Source organism: Oreochromis aureus, linkage group 3, assembly GCF_013358895.1.
Source record: "Oreochromis aureus strain Israel breed Guangdong linkage group 3, ZZ_aureus, whole genome shotgun sequence".
Taxonomy (NCBI): domain Eukaryota; kingdom Metazoa; phylum Chordata; class Actinopteri; order Cichliformes; family Cichlidae; genus Oreochromis; species Oreochromis aureus.
The window spans coordinates 130,285,886-130,312,038 of NC_052944.1; the positions used below are offsets into that span (position 1 = coordinate 130,285,886).

The 26,153-nt window shown below is 42.1% G+C and overlaps 1 long non-coding RNA gene across 1 annotated transcript in view; it reads left to right on the plus strand.

The window, feature by feature from the left end:
- The first annotated feature begins 513 nt into the window (after nt 1–513).
- The window catches only part of LOC120439287, a 29,499-nt gene continuing 3,859 nt past the window's right edge, over nt 514–26,153 (plus strand). The window contains exons 1-3 of the long non-coding RNA XR_005612522.1: nt 514–545; nt 13,420–13,593; nt 16,213–16,392. This is a non-coding gene — a long non-coding RNA (uncharacterized LOC120439287). The remainder of the gene's footprint in view (nt 546–13,419; nt 13,594–16,212; nt 16,393–26,153) is intronic.

Below are 26,153 nucleotides of genomic sequence, written 5' to 3' on the forward strand. Positions count from 1 at the left end.
GTTCAGGAGTTTCTGGCTGCTCTTTATGTCCATTTGACCTTCATCAACTCCTCCATGTGGTCTAAATTATTTTACAAACCAAACCTACAAACTGTCCACCAGAGTGCTGTGGACAAGGCCTTACAGAGTCCAAATGGACACCTGGACTTGTTCCTCCGCTTCCTTCTAGGTCTTTCACTGCAGACCAATCAGACTCTCTTACGAGGTCTGCTGACACAGACAGGAAGTAGCTCACAGACCAATCAAGAAACAGTCCAGTACATCAAGAAGAAGCTCAGTGAGAATCTGTCTGCAGAGAAAAGCATCAATCTGTTCCACTGTCTAAATGAACTGAATGATTGCTCTCTAGTGGAAGAGATCCAACAGTCCCTGAGATCAGGAAGTCTCTCCACAGATAAACTGTCTCCTGCTCAGTGGTCAGCTCTGGTCTTCATCTTACTGTCATCAGAAAAAGATCTGGATGTGTTTGACCTGCAGAAATACTCTGCTTCAGAGGAGGCTCTTCTGAGGCTGCTGCCAGTGGTCAAAGCCTCCAACAAAGCTCTGTAAGTACATTTGTACTCATGTCTTTACTTTTAACATCCAACTCTGTCAGTAATTTATTTCACCAGGCTTTCTGTCTTTGTATGAATTTGTATCCTAAAGTTATTTCTCCGCATAGCGAGAGTATCACTTCCTGTTCCTGCTCAAACACAGTGATGCTCAAACACAGTCTGAGTAGCTTATCTGCTTAGCAATTTAATTAAAAACTTTTAAATACATTCTTTTTTCATAGTATAATCTTCACATGCTTCATCGTGTACTCACTACTTAATTTATAGCCAAAGTATTCACTCACTGTGTCTGTACTGTTTCAGTAGCTTAGCTTAGCTCGTAGCCAACTCGTTAGCACCATGGCTACTTCACCTGTCCCTCCTGCACTTTCCTGCACATTGTGTCAGATGTTTAGTTACTCCTCGGCCTCCTTTAGCAGTAATGATATTTGTAACAAATGTAACATATTTGCAGCTCTGGAGGCCAGGATTACTGAATTGGAGACTCGGCTTTGCACCCTTCATTCACCCGTAGCTAGCCAGGCCCCTATAGCTGGTGCAGCCGAAGATAGCGTAGGCCCCGCTAGCTGTTCCCCGGCAGGCCCCAAGCAGCTGGGGAAAGAGGGTGGCTGGGTGACGGTGAGGAGGAAGCATAGTCTTAAATAGAATCCCCAGGTACACCACCAACCTGTTCATGTGTCTAACCGTTTTTCCCCACTCGGCGACACACCCGCCGGGGGTCAAACTCTGGTAATTGGTGATTCTGTTCTCAGACATGTGAAGCTAGAGACACCGGCAACCATAGTCAATTGTCTTCCAGGGGCCAGAGCAGGCGACATTGAGGGAAATTTAAAACTGCTGGCTAAGGGTAAACGTAAATACAGTAAGATCATAATTCACGTTGGCAGTAATGACACCCGGTTACGCCAATCGGAGGTCACTAAAATCAATATTGAATTGGTGTGTAACTTTGCCAAAACAATGTCAGACTCTGTAGTTTTCTCTGGTCCCCTCCCCAATCAGACCAGGAGTGACATGTTTAGCCGCATGTTCTCCTTAAATTGCTGGCTGTCTGAGTGGTGTCCAAGAAATGATGTGGGCTTCATAGATAATTGGCAAACCTTCTGGAGGAAACCTGGTCTTGTTAGGAGAGACGGCATCCATCCCACTTTGGATGGAGCAGCTCTCATTTCTAGGAATATGGACAAATTTATTAAACCCCCAAAATATGACTATCCAGAGTTGGGACCAGGAAGCAGAGTTGCAGTCTTACCGCCCCCCTCCCCCCCCTCCCCCCCCCCCCCCACACACACACAAAAAAAACCCATCTCCATTGAGACTGTGTCAGCTCCCAAAAAGACAAAAAAACTAACTAAAAACCAGCAATAAACAATTTAAACATAAAAATCACAAAGAAAGAACAATACAGTATCCACATCTGAACCAAAGAGTAAAACAGTGAAATGTGGATTATTAAATATTAGGTCTCTCTCCTCCAAGTCTCTGTTAGTACATGACATAATAACTGATCAACAAATCGATTTACTCTGCCTTACAGAAACCTGGTTGCAGCAGGATGATTATGTTAGTTTAAATGAATCAACACCCCCGAATCATTCTAACTACCAGAAATCTCGAAGCACAGGCCGAGGGGGCGGTGTGGCAGCAATTTTTCACACCAGTCTATTAATTAACGAAAGACTAAGACAGATTTTTAATTCATTTGAAAGCCTGATGCTTAGCCTTGTCCAGCCCAGCTGTAAAACCCAGAAACCAGTCTTACTTGTTATCATATATCGTCCACCTGGGCCTTACACAGAGTTTCTGTCTGATCTCTCAGACTTTTTATCTGATTTAGTGCTCAGCTCAGATAAAATAATTATTGTGGGTGATTTTAACATCCTTGTAGATGCTAAAAACGACAGCCTCAACATGGCATTTAATCTGTTATTAGACTCAATTGGCTTATCTCAAAATGTAAAAGAGCCCACCCACCACTTTAATCACACTCTAGATCTATCACAGTAGATGTCTTTCTGAAAGTGCTGTAACTAAGTTTAAGAATATAATCCACCCACTGTTATCATCTTCAATGCCCTGTACCAACATAGAGCAGAGCAGCTACCTGAACGCTACTCCAACAGAGGTCGATTATCTTGTTAATAATTTTACCTCCTCACTACGTACGACTCTGGATACTGTAGCTCCTGTGAAAACTAAGGCCTCAAATCAGAAGTCCCTGACTCCGTGGTATAATTCTCAAACACGTAGCCTAAAGCAGATAACTCGTAAGCTGGAGAGGAAATGGCGTGTCACAAATTTAGAGGATCATCATTTAGCCTGGAGAAATAGTTTGCTGCTTTATAAGAAAGCCCTCCGCAAAGCCAGAACATCTTACTATTCCTCACTGATTGAAGAAAATAAGAACAACCCCAGGTTTCTCTTCAGCACTGTAGCCAGGCTGGCAAAAAGTCAGAGCTCTATTGAGCCAACAATCCCTTTAACGTTAACTAGTAATGACTTCATGAACTTCTTCACAAATAAAATTTTTATCATTAGAGAAAAAATTACCAATTAATTAATGCTTCAATCTTAAATATGATCAACCTATCTCTAATAATCGACTATGTACCACAGGCCTTCAAGGTGGCTGTAGTTAAACCTTTACTCAAAAAGCCATCTCTAGACCCAGCTGTCTTAGCTAATTATAGGCCAATCTCCAACCTTCCTTTCATATCAAACATCCTTGAAAGAGTAGTTGTCAAACAGCTAACAGATCATCTGCAGATGAATGGCTTATTTGAAGAGTTTCAGTCAGGTTTCAGAGCTCACCACAGCACAGAAACAGCTTTAGTGAAGGTTACAAATGATCATCTTATGACCTCTGACAGAGGACTCATCTTTGTGCTTGTCCTTTTAGACCTCAGTGCAACGTTAGATACTGTTGACCATAATATCCTATTAGAGCGATTAGAACATGCTGTAGGTATTACAGGTACTGCGCTGCAGTGGTTTGTATCATATCTATCTAATAGACTCCAATTTGTACATGTAAATGGAGAGTCCTCTTCACAGACTAAAGTCAATCATGGTGTTCCACAGGGTTCGGTGTTAGGACCAGTTCTGTTTACATTATACATGCTTCCCCTAGGCAGTATCATTAGAAGACATAGCATACATTTTTACTGCTATGCAGATGACACCCAGCTCTATCTGTCGATGAAGCCAGATAACACACACCAATTAGTTAAACTGCAGGAATGTCTTAAAGACATAAAGACCTGGATGGCCGCTAACTTTCTGCTTCTTAATTCAGATAAAACTGAGGTTATTTTACTCGGCCCTGAAAATATTAGAAATATGGTATCTAACCAGATTCTTACTCTGGGTGGCATTACCTTGGCCTCCAGTAATGCTGTGAGGAACGTTGGAGTCATTTTTGACCAGGATATGTCCTTCAACGCACATATTAACCCTTGGATGCACAACCTACCAATACCCACACTCTTCCACGAGTGGGGTCAAAAATGACCCCAAATAGAAACAATACATTTTGCTATAAACTCGGTTGTTATTCTTCAAAATCTTTAAAACGAAGAGTTGTAACATTCTCATATTTGAGGTATTCCTCATAAAACATGTTTGTGACATGAGGCCCTTTGCATTTTTATTTATTTTTTCATTAATTTTAAGAAATTGCAGTTTTTGTATCACTTGTATCATTTTTGTATGCTTGCTCTGTATATACTGCAGAAGCTGGGCTTTCCCACTGAAAGGCACAAGTTGTTCATCTACTGTAACACAATCACTGAGGATGAATTTCTGCCTGCAGTTGACCAGGAACAGGCCCCACATGTAGCAGAAAGCTGCCATATGGTTTGTTTTCAGTCCATAGGCTCTGGTCCTGTCATCAAAGTGCAAGAAACGGCGAATATCTTTAAATCTTTGAATTGACATAGTGGCCTTGTACAATGGGTTATGCAGAGGACTCCCAAAAAACTGGTACATCCCAGTTCTTCTCACTTCCTGCAAAAATGGTCAATGAAATGAAGGCCAGGAGCTTATGTTTGATTACATTTTTCCACTCTTTTCCCCTGTCTGTGGCTACTCTTCGTGCCTCCATGTTTGTGCATGTCAGCACCTCTTCTATTATATTATCAGACATGAACATCTTCCATGCATTTACTGGGGAAACAGTACTAAACCCAGGTGCAAGTCCTGGCTGACTAATTCAGAATATTGTGGCTAGAGCAGTAAGAGGGGCTCATTCTGTTAGACTCAATATCCATTTCCTCTTCAGAGGACTCATCAGAGGACTCCTCTGTATCTGACTGGCCTTGTCCAGTGGGGGGGACAATAGTCTGGGTCCTCTATATCTTAGATGTCAGATTCTGAGTCAATACCTCCGATGGGCTCTTCATCCCATCCGTCCTGGATCATTTGTAGGTCCACAGGGATCCTTGCTGGCCTCATAGCAGCCATGCTACTTTAAATATTAAAAAAAAACATCAGAATGGACAATGTTTGAAATGCACAGGAAACTATAAACAGGGCTGCACATAAATAGTCTGCAGGTGCGCATTTGCCGTCAAAATAACAGACGCATACCAGATAAGAAGTTGGAACGCTCATTTGCGTACCTTAGATGTTCTGGAGGAGGACAGACATTTGTTCAGAACTCTTAAAGATGTCGAAGCTCAGTAAGCAATTACTTTGGTGTTCCTCCACCGCAAAAGAATTCTCTGAATTTCCGGGAATACTTTTATTTTGACAGCGAATGCACACCTGCGGACCACTTATGTGCAGCCCTGACTATAAATCATGTATGTTACTGTGTAAAAATGAATTCCTGATCCATCAGAAGTGTAAGTGGGTCAGTCAGAGTTGCTAAGAATGAAAGTTTCATAGAAGATTCCATAGGAACTGCTTGGGGTCATTATTGACCCCACTTGTGGAAGAGTGGGGTAGTGATACAAAAACTGCATTTTTTTAAATTAATGAAAAAATAAATAAAAATGCAAATGGCCTCATGTTACAAACATATTTTATGAGGAATACCTGGAATATGAATATATTACAACTTTGCATTTTAAAGATTCTGAAGAAAAACAACCTGTGGGGTCATTTTTGACCCCACGTGTGCATCTAAGGGTTAAACAAATATGTAAGACTGCTTTCTTCCATTTGCGCAACATCTCTAAAGTTAGAAATATCCTGTCTCAGAGTGACGCTGAAAAACTAGTTCATGCATTTATTACTTCCAGGCTGGACTACTGTAATTCATTATTATCAGGATGTCCTGAAAACTCCCTGAAAACCTTCAGTTAATCGAAAATGCTGCAGCAAGAGTCCTGACAGGGACTAGAAAGAGAAACTGGCTTCCCTTCATTGGCTTCCTGTTAAATCCAGAATTGAATTCAAAATCCTGCTCGTCACATACAAGGTCTTAAATAATCAGGCCACATCTTATCCTAATGACCTTGTAGTACCATATCACCCTATTAGAGCACTTTACTCTCACACTGCAGGCCTACTTGTTGTTCCTAGAGTATTTAAAAGTAGAATGGGAGGGAGAGCCTTCAGTTTTCAGGCCCCTCTTCTGATGAACCAGCTTCGATTGGGGAGACAAACACCATCTCTACTTTCAAGAGTAGGCTTCAAAGTTTTCTTTTTGCTAAAGCATATAGTTAGGTTAGGGCTGGACCAGGTGACCCTGAATCCTCCCTTAGTTATGCTGCAATACACGTAGGCTGCCGGCGGATTCCCATGATGCATTGAGTTTTTCCTTTCCAGTCACCTTTCTCACTCAGTATGTGTTAATAGACCTCTCTGCATTGAATAATATCTGTTATTATTCTCTGTCTCTCTTCCTCAGCATGTCTTTCATCCCGTTTTCCTTCTCTCGCCCCAACCGGTCGCAGCAGATGGCCCCGCCCCTCCCTGAGCCTGGTTCTGCCAGAGGTTTCTTCCTGTTAAAAGGGAGTTTTTCCTTCCCACTGTCACCAAAGTGCTTGCTCATAGTGGGTCATATGACTGTTAGGTTTTTCTCTGTATCTATTATTATAGGATATACTGTACAGTATAAAGCACCTTGAGGCGCGACTGCTGTTGTGATTTGGCGCTATATATAAAATTGAATTGAATTCAATAGAATTGTAACCTCTATAATGCCTCAAGAACTCGGTGTACTCAAGATATCGCATCCACCATAAACTATTATCATCATTGTTTCTGTTGTGTTATCAGTCTTTGTTTAAAAACTGGGGAATGCATGTGCCTAATTTTGTAATACTTCATATTCACATGCATGCTCCTAGATACTTTTCTAATGCTGCCCGATTTTTGGTCACAAACGTTGGTGAAGCACTCACTTTTACATGTGTGGTGGCTCATGCATTAAACAAAGCATTTGCATTGAGAATGTTTGATAATCAAGTTCTCTGAATTACTCAGGGAATCATTGCAGCCATCGAAACATCCTTAGTTACACTTGTTAAGCTTAGATTGCACAGTGCTTCCCAGGATGTACTGAGCATTTCCCATGTGTTCATGCACCACTGTTGAATTGAATTGATTACTAAACTCTGCCTCGGTCGACCCCAGTGTCTTTTTTGTTTCTTTGTTGTTTGAGAAAAACCCACCAATCATATGACCCCCCTATGAGCAAGCACTTTGGCGACAGTGGGAAGGAAAAACTCCCTTTTAATAGGAAGAACCCTCCAGCAGAACCAGGCTCAGGGAGGGGCGGGGCCATCTGCTGCGACCGGTTGGGGCGAGAGAAGGAAAACAGGATAAAGACATGGAAGAGAGACAGAGATTTATAGCAGGTACACTGTAAAATCTAATATAGTGTTTAATAAAAAATATTAAATAGGCTGAACTGAATTTTTATCAGTTTGTTATTAGAACTCAATTTAAGCAAGTTACCAGTACTTTTTTTTTTACAAAAACACTGATCAACTCAAGTTATTTGCGTTGTCTTAAACTTAAAAAAACTAAGTTGGAAGTTTTGCTTCTCAGTGCGGAAGGACGAAAGATGTGTTTTGAAAATGCCACGTCACTACCGTTCTCCTCCCTCGCACGGATCAGTCCGGATGTTCATGGTGCCAGCATTTTTTTTTTTTTTTTCTGGAATATGTTGAGCAACCCTGGAGAAGCTACTGCTCAAGGTATATTTTGGTTTGTCATTGCTGTGGATCTTTACCTGATACACTGACTTGGTGAGTAAATGTTTACTCTTATTCAAACTGATTTTGTGGCTTCTTAGTTTAGCACCAGGTTTATAATCTTGCTAGCTAGTTAGTGTTAGCCTAGCGTTACTGCTGCTGCTGGGCTCATGTTACTTAAAAATTAACACCACAGCTGTAAAAACCTTACATAAAAATATGTCTGTTAAATTTTCTGTTGATTGTTTGAAATAAAAAAGTGAGATAAGAGCCCAGACAAAATTCTTCGGGAGGTGGGGTGTGGGGGGATATTTTCAATCCATATCCATAACTAACTGTATATATATAGATAGAGAGATCATGTTTAACCTGAATAGCAAAAGACTGCAGGGGGGTTGAAAACGATACGCCAAGAGTTAGCTGTGCTCGCTGGCTCTATCGAGCCTTGACCTCCCGGTCAGCTATTGCGCTGGTGGCTAACAGAGCTCTCCTAAAACATCGAAGCACTTTTACAAATATGTGATATTTTGATAAATTAAGTAGATATTTGAGCATTACACAGCTACATTCTCGCCTGAAAATATCTTAAAAGTTTATTTTGTGACCCGGAAAGGGTAGTCTGGGGAAAAGGAGGATCGCCTTTGTTGCAGCAGTTGTCGGATCCTGTGTATGCGTACTTGTGGTCTCGTGGACGTGTGATACGTTGGAGACCAAGTACTGTTCCAATTCAAAGTACGCATGAAGCTGAGAACGCAAAAAATTCCTGGATATGTTTTTTGCTCCTCCCATTTTATTGAGCATGTATCGGTGGTGACTTGTGTGGACTTGGAGCGAATTGGTACAGCTAAATATCCCAGAATGCATTTCGTCCAAAACTCAAATGCGGAGGAACGCGGCTAAAAAACTTTTAAATATTATTTTTTCTGGGTCACAAAATAAACTTTTAAGATATTTTCAGGTGAGAATGTAGCCGTGTAAAGTTCAAATATCTGCTCGATTTACCAGGACATCACATATTTGCAAAAATGCTCTGATGTTTTGGGAGACGTCTATTTTTTTTTTTTTTTTTTTAAATTCTTTGTGGCACCTTTTGAACATCTGTGGCATCTATTAATGTCAAATCTAGCCTTTCTCTAACAACACAAGCAATCTGCTTTTATATTTAACCACTTTTCTATGCTGTTGCTGGTGACTCCAGTTAATTCTACAAGACATGCTGTGTAAGTAAACAAACAACAACAGTTTGGTCTGCATTTCTTGAAAGATCACATCCCCCAAACTTAGTTTAGAGGGCATATCACTTTATATAGTGAAGTCTGCAAGTTTTCAAACAGCAAAATTTGTTTTGTGCTCAAATCATTTTGCAGGTCATTAGAATGAAAGTTATTGGCCATGTTTGCATAGCTCTTTTTACAATGATGCTTTCATGACATTATTGTATGTTGGGTGGTGGTCAGGGCTATCCAGACTGACAAGTGGGACATTGAATGTCACCTCTTTGGTGGGGAGGGAGCCTGAGATTGTCTAAATTGGAGTCTGTTTTATACCAAATGCAGAAAAAAATGTTTTAAGAAAGCAATTAAGTTCATGTTCCAAAAAATATGATTGTTTGCTTGCAGGACAGCGGGAGAGATGAGTCCTCCATCACAGATGGTGTGGTCAGTGAAGACGGTCGCCTGCAGGTTCAAGCTCATTGCATCTCCAATCATCCACTGCCACTGTACTTAAGGGAAGTTAAAGACTTTCTTCTGCACTTACATTTGGATCACCTCGATCCATGACAGTCATTCAGGCAGTAATACCTGGACTGGAAACAAGCCATCCTTAAAATAATACAACATTCCAGCTCATGTGTTGGAATGGAAAACAAATGTGTTGTTTAAAGTAGAGACTGCACTTGTGACAGAATAATAAATATTTTATTTTGATTATATAAGTAATGTAAGTACAAAACAAACTTGTGGTAGGCCTAAACTTATTTTCAGAATAATTAAATCTGAGACTTTGTTTCATTGTAAGATTATAACAGTGATGGCAATATAATTGTTTGCTGTTCAAGAGAACAGTGTCCAGTATGTTGGCTGTTATACTTTTTTGCATTTGAAAATAAAAGTTTGGCTGATTTTAATATCATTACAAAAAGTGTTGATAATTATTTTTAATCATATTCAGGTTACCACAAGTTTTTTTTTTTTCATTTAGTTGAACTTGAAATGTTTGTCAGTAGGTAAACAATTAGTATTGTACAGTCAGAAATACCAAGTTATTCTTAATACTGCATACTTGTAATGAATATTGTCCTAACAGTCATCTTAAGTAAGCTTTACTTCGTTTTTTTTGAGGCAAAGAGTTTGCATTTTTTTTTTTAATTTCTAGAAACTAAATAGGTTTTTACTCTGTACTCAAAGTGAATAAGTTGCCTTAACTTAGTCATCTTAAGTAAACTTCACTCAATTGTTTTGAGGCAACGAGTTTGCATAGTTTTTTTTTTTGAGTTTTGTGAACGAATTTGATTTTACAGTGTACGATTCAATGCAGGGAGGTCTATTAACACATAGTGAGTGAGAAAGGTGACTGGAAAGGAAAAACTCAATGCATCATGGGAATCCGCCGGCAGCCTACGTGTATTGCAGCATAACTAAGGGAGGATTCAGGGTCACCTGGTCCAGCCCTAACTATATGCTTTAGCAAAAAGGAAAGTTTGAAGCCTAATCTTGAAAGTAGAGATAGTGTCTGTCTCCCGAATCCAAACTGGAAGCTGGTTCATCAGAAGAGGGGCCTGGAAACTGAAGGCTCTCCCTCCCATTCTACTTTTAAATACTCTAGGAACAACAAGTGCGCCTGCAGTGTGAGAGCGAAGTGCTCTAATAGGGCAATATGGTACTACAAGGTCATTAAGAGAAGATGTGGCCTGATTATTTAAGACCTTGTATGTGAGGAGCAGGATTTTGAATTCAATTCTGGATTTAACAGGAAGCCAATGAAGGGAAGCCGAAACAGGAGAAATATGCTCTCTCTTTCTAGTCCCTGTCAGGACTCTTGCTGCAGCATTTTGGATCAGCTGAAGGCTTTTCAGCGAGTTTTTTGGACATCCTGTTAATAATGATTTACAGTAGTCCAGCCTGGAAGTAATAAATGCATGAACTAGTTTTTCAGCATCACTCTGAGAAGGGATATTTCTAACTTTAGAGATGTTGCGCAAATGGAAGAAAGCAGTCTTACATATTTTTTTAATATGTGCATTGAAGGACATATCCTGGTCAAAAACAGCATTACTGGAGGCCAAGGTAATGCCAGCCAGAGTAAGAATCTGGTTAGATACCATATTTCTAATATTTTCAGGGCCGAGTAAAATAACCTCAGTTTTATCTGAATTAAGAAGCAGAAAGTTAGCGGCCATCCAGCTCTTTATGTCTTTAAGACATTTCTGCAGTTTAACTAATTGGTGTGTGTTACCTGGCTTCATCGATAGATAGAGCTGGGTGCAAGGACCAATTCTGTTTATATTTGTTGTGGAAGTTTTCCATTTAAATAAAGCCTGCAGATGATCGGTGAGCGGTAGCTAACATTCTTTAATCAAAGCACACAAAGAACAGACAACCAAGCTTGATGGAGCCCCTGCATGCCCGCGGCACAGAAGGTCAGCAGAGTCTCACTGAGCCTAACATGGCTCTCAGTTAAATACCTTCTCCAGGAACAAAAGGCAGTACACAGCTGTTTCACACCTTAAGGTTCACACTCCCTTGCGACCTCCCAGAGTTCTCGAAGAGACAAAAGACGTAAAGAAGTAAATAACTCATGAAAGAATAAAGTTACATTAAAACCAAGCACACCATTGTTTTTCTTGTGACATTACCAATAGGTTTGATGTGTCACATGGCCCTCTTCCTATTGAAAAAACAAAAGTTGTATCCAAGATGGCCGACTTCTAAATGGCCACCATGGTCACCACCCATCTTCAGGAGTTTGCCCCCTCACATATACTAATGTGCCACAAACAGGACTTTAATATCACCAACCATTCCCATGTTATTACAGTGTATCCATATAAATGGGCCACCCTGTATTCCTCCAGGCTAAATGATGATCCTCTAAATTTGTGACACGCCATTTCCTCTCCAGCTTACAAGTTATCGGCTTTAGGCTACGTGTTTGAGAATTATACCACAGAGTCAAGTACTTCTGATTTGATGCCTTAGTTTTCACAGGAGCTACAGTATCCAGAGTCGTACATAGTGAGGTGGTAAAATTATTAACAAGATAATCGACCTCTGTTGGAGTAGGGTTCAGATAGCTGCTCTGCTCTATGTTGGTACAGGGCATTGCCGATGATAACAGTGGGTGGATTATATTCTTAAACTTAGTTACAGCGCTTCAGAAAGATATCTACTGTGATAAAGTCTACTCTCCACTGCTGTGTAATCAATTATTGTAAATGTAAATGTTATCAGGAAATGATCAGACAGCAGAGGGTTTTCAGGAAACACTGTTAAATGTTCAGTTTCTATGCCATATGTTAAAACAAGATCTAGAGTGTGATTAAAGTGGTGGGTGGGCTATTTTACACTTTGAGAGAAGCCAATTGAGTCTAATAACAGATTAAATGCCATGTTGAGGCTGTCGTTTTTAGCATCTACATGGATGTTAAAATCACCCACAATAATTATTTTATCTGAGCTGAGCACTAAATCAGATAAAAAGTCTGAGAGATCAGACAGAAAAACCCTTCCCCTTCATCATCTTCCAAATCATCTCTCTCATCTAAAATCGCCAGTATTCTCTAAGTACAGAATATTTTCACAATCTTAAATGTTTAGGATCCAAGTAGTTAAAGTTATGTATTTGTTGTGTTCTGATTTGTAGCTGGGAGTGTGAGAAGTGTGAGAGTGTGAAAAACTCTCAGCTGCCATGATTACACCCAGTTTACAAGAAAAACATGGACTGAAGTTCTCATTGCATCATACTTTACAACTCATCCAGCAGTTGTTTTGGAGGTCTTACTGGATAGCTGCAAAAGCCAGAGTTTTACCCACCTTTGGTATTTTTTTGACAGCATGAGTGTAATATTTACTGAACAGAGTCGTCTTCTGTAATCTTTGCTGAAGATTGGGAGGCGATCGTGGGTCAAGAGTTGGGAGTTCGCCCAGTAATCGGAAGGTTGCCGGTTCGAGCCCTGGCTTGAACAGTCTCGGCCGTTGTATCCTTGGGCAAGACACCTCACCCGTTGCCTACTGGTGGTAGTCAGAGGGCCCGGTGGCGCCAGTGTCCGGCAGCCTCACCTCTGTCAGTGCGCCCCAGGGCGGCTGTGGCTACAATGTAGTTTACCATCACCAGTGCGTGAATGGATGGATGACTGGATGTGTAAAGCACTTTGGGGTCCTTAGGGTACTTGTAAAGCGCTATAAAAATACAGGCCATTTACCATTTACCATTTGCTGCTTTGATGTCTGTGCTGCTACATTTCAGCATCAGGCTCTAAATGTTCAAATGGATCTGAGAAGATTACATTTCCAATCATGAATCAGAAATTATGTTTCTACTAGATTTACAGTTTGTTTTCATGTCTTCGCAATCAGAAGGTGGATCAGGTGGAGCTTACAAGCCATAAGTCCTGATACAGAAGGATAGTTATGTTTTAATCAAGCTATTTAGTTAACCATTAACTCTGATTTGATGATTTGACTGATTTTATTAATTTGTTTGTTTGTTTGTTTTTTCAGACTGAGTTGCTGTAAGCTCTCAGAGAGAAGCTGTGATGCTCTGTCCTCAGTTCTCAACTCCCAGTCCTCTTGTTTGAAAGAACTGGACCTGAGTAACAATAACCTGCAGGATTCTGGAGTGAAGTTTCTGTCTGCTGCACTACAGAGTCCACATTGTACACTGGAAACTCTCAGGTCAGGATCCAAACATCCCCACTGCTGATCATTTAAAGTCTGAATGATTTAATTCTATAAACAACTGAGCTTTTTAGAATTGGTAAGTCACCTTTTTTATCTTGGGATGGCTTAGGAGATTCTTCATTAGTGTCTGAAGATTTTTTACAGTCGCATATTTTCTTTAACTGGTAAAAGAGAAGTATTTTTGATTCTTGTTTTCTGTGACATGTTTCATTTAACACAGCGATGAGCAGGCTGTTTGTTCCACAGCAGTCAACAAGACTGCAGTCAACAAGAGGCCTGCTCCTCTCAGTTGTTCTGCTCACGGTGTAAGTGATTTTTCACTGATGGGTGTGAAGAAGTATGTGAAAAGCGAAAGACCATCTCTGAATCGAGAAAGGTTCCTAATTGCTGCAATCACACCATCTTATAATGCTGTGATTGCAGCCATTCCCCAACTCTCTGTGAGTGGTACTCATGACCATTGATCAGTGGTCTTTGATCAGTGGTCATGACAATTTGCATGTTAATGATCAAGGAACTGACCTCACAGCCCATTGTTATTTCAGTGTGCTGGTTTCAGTTATTTTGCTAATGTACTGTTTATAAGATTGGAAACCTGCAGTCAGCTGAGACTGAAGTAGTCACTTGATGATGATAAAATGTTTCTCCCACTGAAAACGGATGAACAGAATCAACACATTTTTTCCCGCCTCCACAGGCTCATGTTGTGCTCCATCAGTCAGTGAAGATGGAGTCAGTACTGATGAGGCTGTAGAGTGTGTGAGGGATGTGAATGAGGCTGATGAAGATCTGATGATAGCAGATAAAAACAGGCTGCAGAGACTTTTGAGCTTGTGTGGAAACAGAGAGAGAGAAAAGAAAGACATGAATGTCAAAGCTAATAAAGGTTAAGTTAGGAGCTGTGATGATGTTCATGTATCAGAAGCTGATATGGCTGCTGCAGAGACAAGCCACACAGCTGCTGTGGTGAGGTGTGTGTTAAAGCAGAGGAACACAGAGCAGCCGAACACAGGCCCAAACATGACAACAAAGCAGGATTCAGGCTCTGTGAGAGGATTTCAAACAGAAGCTGGAGAAGAGAAAGGACTCTGTTGGAATGACTACAGAAAGAAGGCAGCTGAGATCAGTCCCAGTGTTTCCATGGAGCCCAGTCTAACATTCATTTATACACTAATGTACAGAAGTGAATGGGAAAATGAATCCAATGAGAATGATCCAATGAATCCAATGAAATGAGAAATGAAGCAGCCAGAGCGTTTTCATGAGTGGAAATCCACTTTGACTGTGAGCTGCTGCTACAGCCTCGAAATTAGCCAGCAGCTCATCCTGCTCAACATTTTCTCACCAACTTTAATGGAAGTGTGATGTTTTCAGCTGCAGTGATGGTCAGGGTGGCCTCCCTCTCCTGTTCTTCTCCTCTTCCTCTTTTATTTGTAAAGTCAGTTCTGTTGCTTTCATTCATTTGGAAGTCCTGTAGCTGAGTTTGGGAGAGACTAACAGCCTCGGCTGCAGAGGGGAGAAAGGCCGGCTGTAACACCACCACTTTACTCTGTTCTACCTATCACATCATTTTATCAGGGAACATAGATACGCTCATGTTTTTACTATGTTTGGCTTGAAGAGCTAAAATGTAAGAAAATCAAATGGTGCTCTTTATTATTGTGTTGGTTTAGTTTCCTGTCTCTTGGATGTAGCCCAGCTGTGCGTGGCCCCTGGGCCTGTGGTCAGAGTGTGTGTTGGACAATCCGGCCCAGGATGAGGTCAATCTGAAATGGGATTAAATGTCTGTCACATATTAAAGCCTAAATTAGAACATCATCCATAAATACTGAGTAATAACTGGACTCTCATACAGCGAGACTAAAATGCCTTTAAACATCAGGGTTAATCCTGCTGATCAAAGTCCAACACTGAGTTTGTAAAAACATGTTTGTGAATCATTTTGTTTGGTTTCTGAGGAAAATGATTCAATAACTTGCTGCTAATAAACAACATTTCATCATATTTCCTCATAACCCTCTTTTGTCTGACCATTTGAATCACGTTTCAATTTCCAATAAAGGATCCACAGAGTTTGGTGAAAATAATGACAATAGATGTTTGTGTGAAAGTGCTGGACAAATTAGTGTGTGATGTTCCTTTAGTGTTGCACTTTGTAGATGCTCCCTGAGCACTGGTCTCACAGCCAGCTGCACATAGAGACCAGTGTTGTTAGTCCAGGTCAGAAGATGACTTGTTGGAATGCAAATGAGCTTGTAGTTTGTCTGCTTTAATCATGTGACTGGAAAAAGGTGTTGGACTTCAAATATGTCCATTTCTTTCACACTTCACCTTTAAAAGTGAAGCCATGTGGTTCCTGGAAGGAAAACCATGACTTTTTCAAGTCTTTGTCCTGTTTTTATGATAAATGTACGACTTTAATGTAAAAAATTCAGAATTTTTTCTCTTATGTTTGTTTGAAGCAGCTTCCTGTTGGCTTCAGCTGTTTGGAGTTTCCATTTTCTAAACTTCTACATTCTGAACCTTCTTCAGCTCTAAACAGATTATGAAACACTGAATGATTTCAAGCTCACACTTTGTCTAATAAACTTACATCTTTCATTTTTTATTCAGATTGAAGGACTGTGGTTTGTCAGAGATCAGCTGTGATTATCTGGCAGCAGCACTGAAGTCCAACCCCTCGTATCCCAGAGTACTGGACCTGAGTGGAGACTACAGCAACCTGCTGGATTCAGGAGTGAAGCAGCTGTGTGTTCTTCTGGAGAATCCACGATGTCGATTTGAAACTCTAAGGTCAGTCAACATGTTTTGGTTGTGCTGAGATGAATATGATGTGAGAGTTGTGCTGACACTGTGGATCGGTAGGCCCAAAGACCTTTACCCAGGAAGTCTTGTTCGGCTCTTTCTAGAACTTCTGATCCCTGATCCTCTCAGTCAGGGGTGTTGAACTCCAGGCCTCGATGGCCTGTTTCCTGCAGGTTTTACATATCACCCTGCGTCAGCACACCTGAATCAAATCATTAGTTCAATACTAAGCCTCTGGAGATCTTCAAGACGTGATGAAGAGTTCATTTAGCCAATCAAATCAGCTGTGTTGGATCAAGGACATCTAAAACTGCAGGACACCAGCCCCCGAGGCCTGAAGTTTGACACCTGTGCTCTGAGTCTTACTCAATAGATAATGCAGAGTTCTGGAGCCAATGTGGATGAGGGGACTTGGGTAGACTAACAGACATGATGTCCCGGTCTTCCCTGCTTGTCCTAATACAAATGAACATGAGTAGCCTTGTGTCATAAACTGCAGACTCCAGGAGGCGAAAAGTAAACTCAAAACAGCTTTATTGCCAGACACGAGGAAAAACTAACTAAACTGAGGATACAAAATAAACTAAGCAGGCTGGCAGGGAATGACAGAGATCGCGACACAGGACCAAGGGAGACATAAATACACAGGAGGATAACGAAGGAAGTGAGAACACACGGGGAACACAGCTGACACAAATTAACATGACGCCAAAGGGGAAGCAAAACTAGACACACCAATCATGGAAACACAAGACCTTCACAATAAAACAGAGAAACATGACACAGGAGTGGAGGTAAGGTCGAAGAGAGGGAGTGAGGGAACACAAAGAAGCATGAGGGAAAGAGAGAGTAGATGAGAGAGACATGACAGACTTGGGGACATGGATAAACATGACAAGCAGGGAGGAACAGAATGAAACATGAGGAGGGAAACAAGTCATAAGAACTCGCACAACATACAAAAACACAGAGGGCAAAGACACAAGGGGAAAATACTAAATAATCAAGGAACTAAGCAGGAAATATGAGAAACTCAAAACAGACCAACTTAGATTGCTACTGAATCTGAACATGAACTATAACACAAAACATCACCAAAACACTAAAACACCATAATTTGACAAACACTGGGTCAAAAGGACACAGGACCATGACACCTTCCTAGTCAGATCTTATCAGTCACACCTGTTAGTGCAGCTCTCCTCTAGATTGTAGTGCTTGTTAAACTAGGATGGTTTTAGAAGCCTGGACCACAGACTCCAAGGGAAGTTATAACTTTGAAAGGCTAAAGCAGCCCATTAGAGGTATTTGCACTAACATAGATTAATATTTAAATTTACACCTTTATTGTTTCACAAAGGTTTAAAAAGTGAATGTACGCAGAGAGGTTGGTGGGGAGATAGGGACTTCCAGCACTGTAGATGTGTTCCAGCTCAATGTTCATAGAAATAATCCGGAGAGCAGGATTCCTTGATAAATGTCACATCTTCTTAAAGTTATAATCCACAGGGAAAACTTTGAAACTGTAGGTCTGATATCTAGTCAATCAATCGGGTGTTTACATGACATTCACTGATCTTCAGCTACACCTTATTGTCAGTCTCTCTCTCTCTCTCTCTCTCTCTCTCTCTCCCCCATTACATTTAAGCATCGAGTTACATCTGAATAATCTCCACTTCAGATTTCATTAGCAGGTTGACTTTAGCATAATCCCTTTTAATGCAAATACAGTCTATCCATCCATCTTCTTCTGCTTATCCGTGGCTGGGTTTTGGGGGCAGCAGCCCAAGCAGAGAAGCTCAGACCTCCTCCTCCTCAGCCACCTCCTCCAGCTTGTCCAGGGGGAACACCACGGCATTCCCAGGGAAGCCCAGAGGTATAATCTCTCTAGTCCTGGGTCTGCTGCGGAGGCCTTCTCCGGGGGGGACATGCCCGGAACACCTCGCTCAGGAGGCATCCTTGTCAGATGCCCGAACCACCTCAAATGGCTCCTTTCGGATCGCTGAACTTTTCACCTTATCTCTAAGGGAGAGGCCAGCCACCCTTTGGAGGAAGCCCATTTTCACTGCTTGTATACGCGATCTCCTTCTTTCTGTCACTAACCACAGCTTGTTACTATAGGTGAGGGTAGGGACATAGATTGACGAGTAAATTGTGTCAGAAGAGTGTGAGAATCTCTGGCATGTTCGTCACAAATGCAATGAGGAGGAGGGGGGGGTAGAGGTGAGGAAAGTTGTTATGTGTCTTAAAGCATATAATCGAATAAAAAGAGTTATGTATGCATTGCATTGCTAAAAGATTTATAATAAATCATAATGTGTGTGCATGAGTTATACAGGCCTTAAAATGAGAAAAAGAGAAGTGATTTTTGTTTGTATGAAACTTAGAAGTTTTAGAGAAGTTGAGCTGCAACTCGTTGGGAGGATTGGAAGAAAGGAAATGCACTAAAACTGCAAGTCATGCCATGAGGAGGAACATGACATGTCCATAGATGGTGTTTCCGCCCGGTAGATGTTCAGACATATGACTTGACATGTCTGTATAGGTGTATAAAAGTGAGAGACGGAGGCAGAAAAGCGCTTTTTCCTCTAGTTCCGAGCCGGTAAGTAGGACGCGAAGAGACTGAAGAGCTGCGGTGAGAAAGCTTTGAGCAAGGGACGACAGAGGAGAAGTCATAACCCTTCACCATGGATCGAGTGATTAGATTATGAACTTGAGACTGCCTACTCATCGTATGCTGAGTTGGGATCGGAGTTAAGAAGGAGACGTCGGAGAGCCTTGTACTGGGCTAAGCCTTATCTTTCTTTTGGATTCCTTCCAACACAGCAGGGAGCTGGATTCTATTGGTGCGCATGATGATCCTTCTTCCCTCCTAAAAGAAGACCCACCTCAACAACGGTTGTAGTCATTTAGCAACAGAATAGTTGGGGTTTATAGTGTGATAAATTGATTATTTTAATTTGATTAAATTGCAATTAAGCTGTTTGCTAAACCCCGCTGAAATCTTGCTTTAATAAAAAAATATCCATCTGCATTTAAAGTCAGAATTGTGGACCTTCGTTTTATTACTTCCTTAAAACAGTAAATGGTAAGACTCGATGTGTGTTAACTCATAACATCAGATTTAGGGTTCTTATAGGTTATTCTAGTAAATCATTATAACACGTCCTTGGGACCTACTGTCTAGGTCACTAAATTTTACTCAGCACAATAACAAGTGCCATAGATCATTAGAGGAGAACTGCCGTTAATAAGTGTGGCTGACAAATATGTTTCATTAAGGTTGCCGATGAGAGCATAAAGTCAGAGGTAGTGCAGGGCGGGCGCTTAGATGAAGGCAGTTAGAGGCTGAGCAAGTCTCCTCGCCACCGGCTTAAACTAGTCTCAACTTCACCTAACAGGGGAATACCCGTAGGGATTAAGGGATTCTGACCCGAAGCATGGAGAGACCGTCCAGACCACCTGTACAGGGGTAACTGGGATCTAACGATTGAGAGCTTTGCTGTTACACTTAGCTCTCTCTTCACCACAACAGACGAGTGTAGTGTCTGCATTACTGCAGCTGCAGCACCAATCCGTCTGTCGATCTCCTGCTCCCTTCTCCCATCAATTGTGAACAAGACTTCGAGATACTTAAACTCCTCCTCTTGGGGCAAGGACTCATCCCTGACCCGGAGTGGGCACTCTACTGTTTTCCGGCTGAGGACCATAGCCTCAGATTTGGATGTGCTGATTCTCATTCCCACCACTTCACACTCGGCTGTGAACCGTTCCAGTGACAGCTGGAGGCCATCACCCGATGAAGCCAACAGAACCACATCATCTGTGATAAGCAGAGATGAGATTCTGAGACCACCCAAGTAAAATCCCTCTGCCACTTGGCTATGCCTAGAAATTCTGTCCATAAAAATTATGAACAGAATTGGTGACAAAGGGCAGCCCTGGTGGAGCCCATCACCCACCAGGAACAAGTCAGATTTATTGCTCGCAATGTCGACCAAGCTCTTGAAACAGTTGTAAAAGGATTGAATGGCCCGTAGCAATGGGCCAGACACCCCATACTCCCGGAGCACTCCCCACGGGACACCCCAAGGAACACGGTCGAGTGCCTTCTTCAAGTCCACAAAATACATGTAGACTGGTTGGGCAAACTCCCATGCACCCTCAAGTAGCCTTGAGAGAGTAAAGAGCTGATCCAGTGTTCCACGCCCAGGACAAAAACCGCATTGTTCCTCCTGTATCCGAGGTTCGACTAACAGAAAAACCCTTTTTTCCAGACAGACGGACAGACTCTCCTCTCTAGCACCCTGGCATAGACTTTCCCAGGGAGGCCCAGGAGGGTGATCCCACTCTAGTTGGAAAACACCCTCAGTCCCCTTTCTTAAAGATGGGAACCACCACCCAGGTCTGCCAGTCCAGAGGTACCGTCCCTGTGCTTCACGCAATATTGTAGAGGCCTGTCAGACAGGACAGCCCTACAACATCCAGGGCCTTCAGGAACTTAGGGCGGACCTCATCCAACCCAGGGGCTCTACCACCAAAGAGTTGTTTAACTGCCTCAGTGACCTCGTCCCCAGAGATCAGCGGGTCATCCTGCCATGACCAAGTCTTTTTCCATGGCCTCTCTGAACTCCTGCCACACTGAAGTTTTGCTTCAGCCACTGCCCAAGCCACATTCCACTAGGCGTCTCGGTACCTATCAGCTGCTTCCAAAGTTTCACAGGTTAACCAACCCCAAAAGGACCCCTTCTTCAGCTTGGTGGATCCCTTCATCTCTGGGTTCCACCATTTGGGTTCAGGGGGTTACCACCACAATAGGAACCAACCACTTTGCAGCCGCAGCTCAGTGCAGTGGCTTCGACAATCAAGGTGCTGAACATGGTCCATTCGGACTCAATGTCTCCAGTCTCCCTCAGAATGCTGTTGAAGCTCTGCTGGAGGTGTGGGTTAAAGATCTCACGGACTGGGGCCTCTGCTAGTCGTTGCCAGCACAACCTCACTATTTGTTTAGGTGCGCCAGGACTTTCCAGCATCCTACCTTGCCACCTCATCCACGTCACCACCAGGTGGTGATCAGTTGACAGCTCAGCCCCTCTCTTCACCCGAATGTCCAGAACATATGGCCGCAGTTCTTGGGAAACGATTACAAAATGGATCATTGACCTATGGCCTAGAGTGTCCTGGTGCCACGTGCACTTATGGACACTCCTATGTTCCAACATGGTGTTCATTATGGCCAAACTGTGGTTTGCAAAGAAGTCCAACAACAAAACACTGCTCGGGTTCAGATCCAGAAGACCCTTCCTTCCAATCATGCCCCTCCATGTCTCGCTGTCATTGCCCACATGACCAGTGAACTCTCCCAGTAGGACATCAGTCCTCAGGCAGACCATCCTCCAGCACCCAGGCTGGGTACTCTGAACCGCCACTCTGCGCATAAGCACAGATGATGGTCATAACCTGTTCCCCAACCCGAAAGCACAAGGAGCAAACCCTCTTGTCCACTGGGAGAAACCCCAAAGTACAGGCAGCAAGTTGAGAGGATACCCAGAAGCCCACAGAAAACATAGCCCCTGGGATCCCTGGGACACACAAACCCCTCCAAACTCTGTTTGTCAATCACAGTATATTCAATGCTATCCACTTTTACACTAAGTCACAAACTGTAAAAGATATTCAGAGATCAGAGTGTCCTGTCTGTGCTGTCATTTACTCACACACTCTCAATTGGCTGAAGTGTGTTTCTACACAGGCTGTTCGCTGGCCTGAGTTTGGCCTGTCTTTAAAATCATTATTTTCTGACTTTTATTATGAATAATAATTTTAGCAAAACTCAAACATGTTTATATTTACTGATTATCTTCTGATCATTAATTGACATTCTGTACATTCACATATGAATCATAATTCAGTGTTTAACATATTATCACATATGGACTACCCAGGCAATGTCCTTTACGAAGAAATTTTTAATATATTGACTATAGCAGAACAATGTTCACATTTTAAACAGTAATACTCAACTTATGGCTCATGGCCCACACGTGGCCTGCCGACCTTTCCTAATTCAGAGAGAAGGGACCCTGATTAACTGCATAGCGTTCTTCCTCACGGTTCTAAGTATCAGAAACAACAATGAATAATCCACAGCTGACTCTCTTTAGCAGATCAAAGGTCACGCCACACACCAATCTCTGAAACAGAAACATTTTGGAGCAGAAATTATTGCACATTTACAAATTGGCACTGCTGCACGGCATGCAGGGTAATGCTAGCTGGTCAGGTATGGTTGTGTTAACGGCTGTGACAAAACCACAGAAGGTAAAAATAGTTGTTGAAAGAAAATGAGGTGGGAGCTGCTGATTCCTGAGCTTTGATACTGGATTAGCTTCAGTAGTTATTGCCATCACTGCTGTAGCAGCTACATTTAGTCACAGCTGATTGTCTTCTGTGAACAATCAGAATGACTACTGTTGTAAAAACAAGCAGACAAACAACCAACAAGAGTGATGAACAGGATAAAGAGCTCCTGTGATGGTGGCAAAGAAATGAGCAGCAGATGGCCATCTACATATTGTAGCGATTTACAGTCACCAGGGGGCGTCGTCACAGCGATGTAGTCAGTGGGCTGCTCTGCTTGTGCTGTTGTTGGTGAAGCTTAAGTGAAAGCGAGTGTTAAAACCATTGACTGTAGAAAACATGGACGACGCCACAGCTCCCCAAAAATGAAGCCAAAACGTCTCTATCGCCCCCTGGTGTCTGGCTGCAGTATAGGTCATAAACCCCGCCTCCTCCATGTTAGCGGATGGGACTGGGGTCAGACTAAAATAAATTTATTCTCCTTAGATAATTTTTTTCCAAAGATTCTTTCTTTTGTTATCAATAGTTCTCATCATGCTGATTGATGTCCAAGGGGTCTCCTCTCCCATAAGTTTGATTCTAATTCCTACCGCGGTGATGTTAAATTGGGGTGAAACGTCATCATAGCAGCTATGACTGGCAGCTGCAGTCACGGAGAAACTTGCGTATCTCTGTTCGGGAATAGCAGATAGAGCGTAGGCTCTGAGAGGAGGGCCAGCGTTTACGCTACGAAAACACGACCGAGTGTTTTCACCTGACAGCCTGAGGTGTTCTTCGGTAAACTGGACTACCCGACAGAAGGACCCGAGGCCCCGCTGCTCTTTTTCGGTAAGTTAAACGTGTTTGTAAGCTAATCCGTAACTACTGTCCTTAGCTAGCTCCTGAGACCTAGCTAGCTAAGATGAGCACTCGGCTGTCAGGGTTCATTTAGCTAATCTGTGCAGGTGAATGAATTTACTAAAGAAATCAAGAGAAACGCCCCAGGCTACTCAGTCACTAATTACTGTCACTGTACTTTTATTACAAGTATTATACTGTAAAAGCAACAGGCTGCACGCTGCTTCAGCTCCTGTGCAGAGGTGAATATTAAATATATGAAAACAACAGCATGTTTTCAGTCTCTTGCCACATCTGTAAAGACAGTAACATTTTTTTTAAAAGCTTGTACTTCAGTAACTCCTCATTAATCAGGAACTATGGATTAAAGTACTGTAGTGTACTGTAATACTGAAAAAATGTAAGAGAAGAACTTCAGATCCTGAGTGTGTGAGGACAGAAGAATCAGCTTTATTTGAATTTTGAGGGATAAAATTTATATCTGAGTTTGATGGTTCTGTTCTCTTTGTGATTACAGGAGCTGCCCTCAGATTCAGACCTCAGCCCCATCGAGTGACAGCAGACAGATCATCCAACATGTTAACTGCAAAATGAACTGATGAAAACAGTACAAAGGTTAAAGTACCACATGTGCTGTAGTGAAAGCTGTAGCTTTATTGATAAAGTTAAAGACAAAAAAACAAAAGGATTAATCACTCATGTAACTGTGTCACTATATATGTATGTATGTATGTTGAACTACAATCTTGTCATCTGGAATTCTTTCAGTTTTTTGCAGATAATGTGTTATTTACCATAAAGTAATTCAGAGTTATTCATACCAGAGTAACCAGAGAGGATCATATATTTTAAATATATAACTTTCTACAGGACTGAATATAATATCTTTATGTAAAAGTCTGCAGCCTCTGGGGAGTATCCGAGTATTTATAACATTACACAAAGCAAAGGTCTCCATCACAGTGTTCATGAAATACTGGATTTATCCATCTCCTGGGGCGGGCCTACGGAGGAGTGCTGAAGATTTCCCTGTGAGGGAGCTGCTGGTGAAGATCATAAGTCCTGCTTGATCAATGCGATGAGCTTCAGTCTTCCTGGTGTTTCTTAAATGAAATCTCTCTCAATCGGTCAACAGAACATCTGGCACAGGACAGCTGTGATGAAAGAAAAGGAAGACGTTTCTCCAAACCTCTGGACCCAGGAAACCCAGCTTGGTCCTGGTGGTCTCCCTCACTAGTTTCTCTCCAGGGTGAATGTAGCTGTGGATATAATATGGACTCTATTATTAAATGAAAAGAACAAATTAGACTACACTACTGAAACGTTCTGCTGATGTTTTTTAAGTCTCCATGTTACCAGGCTGTAGAGGGCTCTGAAGATTTAAACAGTTTTAGATCCATTACACTCACAGTCTTATGTTAAAATCTCAAAGGACAGAATTATATTTTTGATATTAACAGTAACTCTGGGCTTCTGTAGAGTGTGCAGATGATCTCATCGCTGTCTAAAAATGGATAAAAACAAACATAAGAAGTGCTGAATCCTTCAATAACACAGACTATTAGAGTAGCAGGTGTGTAGCATCGCTAACTAGCTAGCAACAAGCCTCCAACACAGTGCGTATGCTAGCGGCTAATCTAGCTAACGAATTTACAACAGAGTGATTTTAGAACTATAAGATGATAAGCCGTGTGTCTTTTTTTTATAACAGTGACGTGGTTGTTTTTACTTAATTAAAGGAGTCGTCAGTCGCGGTAAACCAGCAAAAAAACTCGAGCAGCCGGGCTACGTAAAAAGTGTAGGGGAGCGTGTTTGCGGTCATGTCCAGCAGGCGTGTGGGCCGAGCGTTACACAGTCGCTCCACCTCAAGTCACTACTGCGCAGACTCTGGCTCCAAATTTGCAAGATGGCAGCCTCCACAAGCGGGGTATTTTGGCTTCATTTTTGCACAATGGTAGGAGGCGGAGTCGCGTCGTCCATGTTTTCTACAGTCAATGGTTAAAACAATGAAAAGTGTCCACTGCAGCCTCCATCTGAGCTTGTCATGCTCTTCTTCTTTGATCCTCCATGTTTGTGCTGAACGCTGTTGTCACTTTCTTCCCTGTTCCCACCCACTTTCTGATAAATCAGCATTGGAGTGAGCACAGCGTGGTTCGCATTTAGCTTTGTTGTGAGCGCATGGACTCGTCTGCAGAACAATAACCAGCTGTGCATGTGCCCCAAGCAGCAGCTTCAAGATCACCTCAAAGAAGTTTAACAGGAAGGACGACTCGGCCATCAGGCGTCCAGCTGTCCGTGACCGTGTCCACAGCAGAGTGTGACCGAGGCTTAATGCTAACACGCACACATGAAGCTAATATCACCATGAGCAGCTGCTCAGTGGATTTAGAGGAGAAAGGTCTCCAGCTTCTCACAGGCAGTATGCAGAATGTGGATCTCCACAAAGACTCTGGAGAGCTTGTCCCAGACTTTAAATCGACACAAAACTTCTCACACGTTCCCGTCACAAGTGTCTTCTAAGTGAAGCTACCAGGTTAAGGTCCAGCTTTTTT